Below are 6,000 nucleotides of genomic sequence, written 5' to 3' on the forward strand. Positions count from 1 at the left end.
TTTCGCGATGGTACAAAACGAGCCCCCCTTCTCTGAACTTTTTCGATGTCATCCGTCAGTCCCAACTGATGCGGATCTCACACCGCACAGCAAAACTCCAGAATAGAGCAGACAAGCGTGGTGTAAGCAGTCTCTTTAGTAGACCTGTTGCACCTTCTAAGTGTTCTGCTAATGAATCACAGTCCTTGGTTTGCTCTATCTGCAACATAACCTATGGTATCGTTCCAATTTAGGTTATTTGCAACTGTAATCCCTAAGTATTTAGTTGAATTTACAGCCTTAAGATGTGTGTGACTTGCCGCGTAATCGAAATTTAGTGGATTTCTTTTAGTACTCATTTGAATAACTTCACAATTTTCTTTATTTAGAATCAATTGCAATTCCTTTTGGTCATCTGATGGCTTTACAAGACGGTAAATGACAGCATAATCTGCAAACAATCTAAGACGGTTACTCAGACTGTCTCTTATTTCATTTTTATAAAAATCAGGAACAACAGACGGCCTATAACACTTCCTTGGGGAACGGTGGATATTACTTCTGTTTTACTCGATGACTTTCCATCTATTGCTACTAACTGTGACGCTTCTGACAGGAAATAACGAATACAGTCGCACAACTGAGGTTATATTCCATAGGCACCCAGTTTGGTTAGATGACGCTCGTGAGGAACGATCTCGAAAGCTTTCTGGAAATCTAAAAATATGGAATCAATTTGACATCGTTTTCTTCGTGGTAATTCATAATGTTAGAACACAGTATATGTACCAAAACCCCACTGCAAATCGACGTTAGTGATATGGGCCTGTAATTCAGTGGATTATTCGGACTTCCCTTTTTGGGTATTGGTGTGACTTGAGCAATGTTCCAGTCTTAAGTTAAGCAGCTTTCTGTGAGCGATCGGTTGTATATAAGTGGTAAATATGGAGCTATTGTATCAGCATACTCTGAAAGGAACCTGACTGGTATACAGTCTGGAGGCCTTGCCTTTATTAAGTGATTTAATCTGCTTTGTTACACCGAAGGTATCTACTACTATGTTTCTCATCTTGGCAGTTGTGCTTGATTGGAATTCAGGAATATTTACTTCGTCTTCTTTGGTGAAGGAGTTTTGGAAAATCGTGTTTAATGACTCTGCCTTAGTGGCACTGTCATCAGTGACTTCACCTTTGCTATCGCGCAGTGAAGGAATTAATTGCATCTTGTCACTGGAGTGCTTTATGTATGACTAGAATCTCTTTGGGTGTTCTGCTGGATTCCGAGGCAGAGTTTCGTTGTGGAAATTATTAAACGTATCTCACATTTCGTTGTGGAAATTATTAAAAGTATCTCACAATGAAGTACGTGCTACATTTCGAACTTCTGCAAAACTTTGCCAAACTTGGGGATTTTGCGTCCTTTTAAATTTGGCATACTTTTTTCGTTGCTTCTGCAACAGCGATCTGATGTGTTTTGTGTACCATGAAGGATCAGTACCATCACTTATTAATTTATGTGGTATATATCTCGATATTCTCTCTTTGAAATCATTCCACGTCTTTTCTACGCTTACGTGATCAGATCGGAGGTAGTGGAGACTGTTTCTTAAAAAGACGTTAAGAGCGTTTTTATCAGCTTTGTTAAATTGGCATACTCTGCGTTTCTTTTTGATGGTTGTAGGTGTTACGGTATTCAGCCTAGCAGCAACTGCCTTGTGGTCGCTAATACCTGTATTCGTCATGATAATCGCTCTTTGCCCAGGATTGTTTGTTGCTAAGAGGTCAAGAATGCTTCTGTAGTCATTTACGCTTGGAATGGGCTCATGAACTAATTATTCAAAATAATTTGCTGAGAAAGCATTCAGTACAATTTCGGATGACGTTCTGTGCCTGCCCTCGGGTTTAAACATATAATTTGTCCAGCATTTTGAGGGTACATTGAAGTCATCACCGCATATTTGTATGAGTGGGGTACCTATTTGAAATGAGACTCAAGTTTTCTTTGAACTGTTCAGCAACTATATCTTCTGAGTCAGGGTCGGTAAAACGATCCAATTATTGGTTTAGTCCGATTTTCAACTATCTACTACAGTTTCACTATAAGCATAGCGAGTAGAAGTTACACTACTGCTGACAGCAATAAATACTCCACCACCAACTGTACTTAATCTGTCGTTTCTGAACACTGTTAGGTCGTTTGAAAAAAATTCTGCTGAACTTATTTCCAGATTTAGCCAGCTTTCCGAACATATAACTATCTTAGCTTCAGTGCGTTCTATTAGAGCTTGGAGCTCTGCTTCTTTCCCAACACAGCTACGACAATTTACAACTACAATACCAGTCTTTTCCACAACTACCTTACTTTGTTTTACCTATCCCCTTTTAGATGGACGCCCTTTCTGTGGTTTCCTAACACACTCTAACCTAAAAAAACCACCCAGTCCCTTCCACACAGCCTCCTCTACCCGTCTAGCCGTTTCCTGTGTATAGCAGACTCCTGACCTATTAAGTAGAACCCAGAAACCCACCACCCGATGGCGCACTTCAAGGAATCTGCAGCCTACACGGTCACAGAACCGCCTGAGCCTCTGATTCAGACCCTCCACTCGACTGTGCACCAAAGGACCACAGACAGTTCTGTCGATGATGCTGCAGATGGTGATCTCCGATTTAATCTCGCAAGCAACACTAGCAATTTTAACAATATGTAACACAACACTAGCAGTCTTAACAATATGTAAGAGACAAACGGTGTACTTGCCTTAGTAGCAGCAGGAGCTCGCGGTACACTCTCACTGGCAGTCTAACTGACACTGGGCTGGTTAGTGAAGCCAGCGACACATAACCTTGTACGTATGCAGTGTTTTTAGATAAAATGAAGGCTCATACGCAATGAGCACAAGAGTACACCAGACACGATGGCCAGGAAAGGTTACAACGAGGGGACCGACCTTCAAAGGCTCTTTTCGTTGGGTATACACCAGCAAAAATATATTAGCGCAGCAAGGTTAATTATGAAAGAAACTGTAATTAGCCAAACGATACACTCGTGTCACTCCAAGGTACCGCCTGTGCAACTACGGCGGAACGCCCGAAAGAAAATTAGGTTGCCAAATTCAATTACATAGCCACAGAAAAAGAAAAGTTTTAGACGCAGGCATCTCCTAAGCCAACATAATTAATAGAGAGATGACGTGTGCATTGGCCGAAGGTATCTCTAAACTGGCACCCGGACGTATTACAAGAGGAAGGTGCTTATCTGGTGTTCGAAGACGTTTGGCAGGAAGTCGGCTAAAACCCAACCATCTAGCAACTGCTTGACGACGGGGGGATTCGGCCACAGCAAAGAAGAGACACGTTACTCGCGAAAGGACCAGAAAGATGAATTAATGAACTTATATCTAATTTGGTCAGATTTTTTAAGTGTTTAAAATGATGCTTAATGATAGCACAGACTGTGTTTCTATGTCTTTGTAACTGAACGATTAATAATTAATCAATAAAATATTGAATAAATCAAAATTAGATAAAAATTTATAGACAACTTCTTATACAGTATTTTGTGTATGAGACCCTGCCCCCAGATCCAGAATTCACTGAAACTGGTTTCCTAAGAAAGTGTCATGCGATAGGAGGTTAAGAACTGTTGCTAGATGAGTTTTTTTCAAGTTATTACTGTTGTGTACATAGTTCCGCGTAGTCAGCGCGTACACAACTTTCCCAATAGAGCGCGCCCCGATAAGCACAACAACGCAGGTGCAGCGCTCGTCCATCTCCGCACTACGAGATGGCGCTACCTAAGAGACGGACCAAATTCTGCTTCCGCCGATCCGCGTATTAATATGTAACGCAGCCAGTGAGATTGCTGCTAACGTAGAACCTTTTCTCCTCGCGGATCACACTCGCGCAGTGATACCTGAACGCGTGAGGTATTATAACGAGTGTACAGACCTCCGATTAGTCAGTCTACATTAGTCAGTCTGTATTAGTCTGCATCAGTCTGCATTGGTCTGCATTAGTCTGTACCAGTCTATAGTCAAGTTTCAGTCTGCGCCTAATAAGATTACCATATTCCTGTACATAGCCATGAAGATAAATGTATAGACACTTTTGTCAAGTATCCGAGATATGTGAGAATGAGATTAACGTACCAAGACCAAAGGAACATCAGATTGTCAATTGTAAATAGCATCCAGAACCAAGTTATTTTCATGCTTGTTATTATTTTAATAAATCTGTGTGAAAATTAATCAAGTTCTGTTGAAAGTTGGTCACCGTCAATCTGCTACTCTAAGCGTGCAAGTGGCATTTCTATCGCCTGACCTAACGGCAGAAGATAAACACGCCACGGTAAGACCACGAGACATGTTGCTGACACTAGCCTACTTCGTTAGAGCGGCAAGTCAAATAATCTGATGGTGTGTGTACCGAAGGTCTTACAGTACGCACACCCCAATTACTTACATCCATTATGCAAGCACTTTTTTTTTTTACTTTAGGAATGTTTCATGTTTTCAGCTATTCTGACAGCACAATCTTATATTCCATGCTCATCTGTGATTACATATCTGAACATCTAGCAACTCATGTTTACATCTACATCTAGCTCTATACTCTGCAATCCTCCAGACGGTGTGTGTGTAACGTACTTCTTGTAAAACTGTTCCATTCGCAGACGACACATGGGAAGAATGACTCTCGGTAAGGCTCCATATTAGCCCTAATTTTGTCGAATTTCCTCGTCATGGTCGTTTCGTGAGATGTATGTTGGAGGGAATAATGTGTTGTTCCACCGTTTCTGGAAAGTACTCCGTCGGAATTTCAATAGCAAACCTCTCCGCGATGCACAACTGATCTCTCTTGCAACGTCTGCCACTGGAGTTTGTTGATCATCTCTGTATCCTGATCCCAGGACGAAACGCGCCACTCTTCGTTGGATATTGTCTACCTTTTCTAGTTATCCAGTCTGCCAAGGGACCCACACTGATGGGCAGTACTTCGGAATGAGCCGAACAACAGTCCTGTGAGCCACTTCTTCCATGACTGAATTACATTTCCTTAATACCTTTACAATGAATCTGATCCTGTAATATGTTTTTTCTACATTTACTTTTATACGGTCTTTGTACTTTATGTCGCTCCAGACGGTTGCTCCCAGTTGTATTACAGTAGTTACTGTTTCCAGCCATTTGTCACTAGCAGTGTAGTTGTATAGTAGTGGATTTCTTCTTCTATGTGTCTGCAATGCGTTAAGTTTATTTACATTCAATCTCAACTGCCGGTCACTGCACCATGCACGAATCCTCTTCAGGTTTTCCTGCAGTTCGCTAGAGACTTGCGGCGTGACTACCTTCTTACAGAGTAACGCATCATCTGCTAACAGCCTCATGGAGATCAATCATACACATTGTAAACAGTACCGGTCCTATCAAAAGTCCTTGTGGTAGTCCTCAAATTACCTTTACATCTGCCTGTTCAATTCCGTAAAAACTACTTGTTGAGTTCAGTGTGCAAGGAAGTCTTGAATCCAATCGCAAATCTGGTCCGCTACTTGGTAAGTTCACTAAACAACAGTGCACGGCCAATGCGATGCCTTCCTGAAGTCAAGAAGTAGAGCAACAACCTGAGCGTAGTGCCACTGGTCTCATAGAGGAACGGAGCGAGCTGAGTTTCGAAGGACTGCTGTTTGCGGAATCCCTGTTGATTTTTATATGGGAGATTTTCGTTCTCCAAAACGTCATAATACGTGAGTCTAAACATGTATCACAATTCTGCAACAACTGGCGTCAGTGACATAAGCTTATAATTATGTGCACCTGTTTTACTACCATCCTTGAAAATGGGAATGGCCTGCTCTAGGTCACTAGGCACCTTCCCTTCCTCTAATGCTGTTTCGCATAATCTCTGTATAATCTTACAGGTACCTGATCCGTTCCAGTTTCCTTTCCACTACTGAGCGATTGTAGTGGCTTTTCTATTCCGTGATCACTTATCTGAATGGCTGCCATTGCGGTGTTCGTGC

This window comes from Schistocerca cancellata, chromosome 8 (genome assembly GCF_023864275.1).
Source record: "Schistocerca cancellata isolate TAMUIC-IGC-003103 chromosome 8, iqSchCanc2.1, whole genome shotgun sequence".
NCBI lineage: Eukaryota > Metazoa > Arthropoda > Insecta > Orthoptera > Acrididae > Schistocerca > Schistocerca cancellata.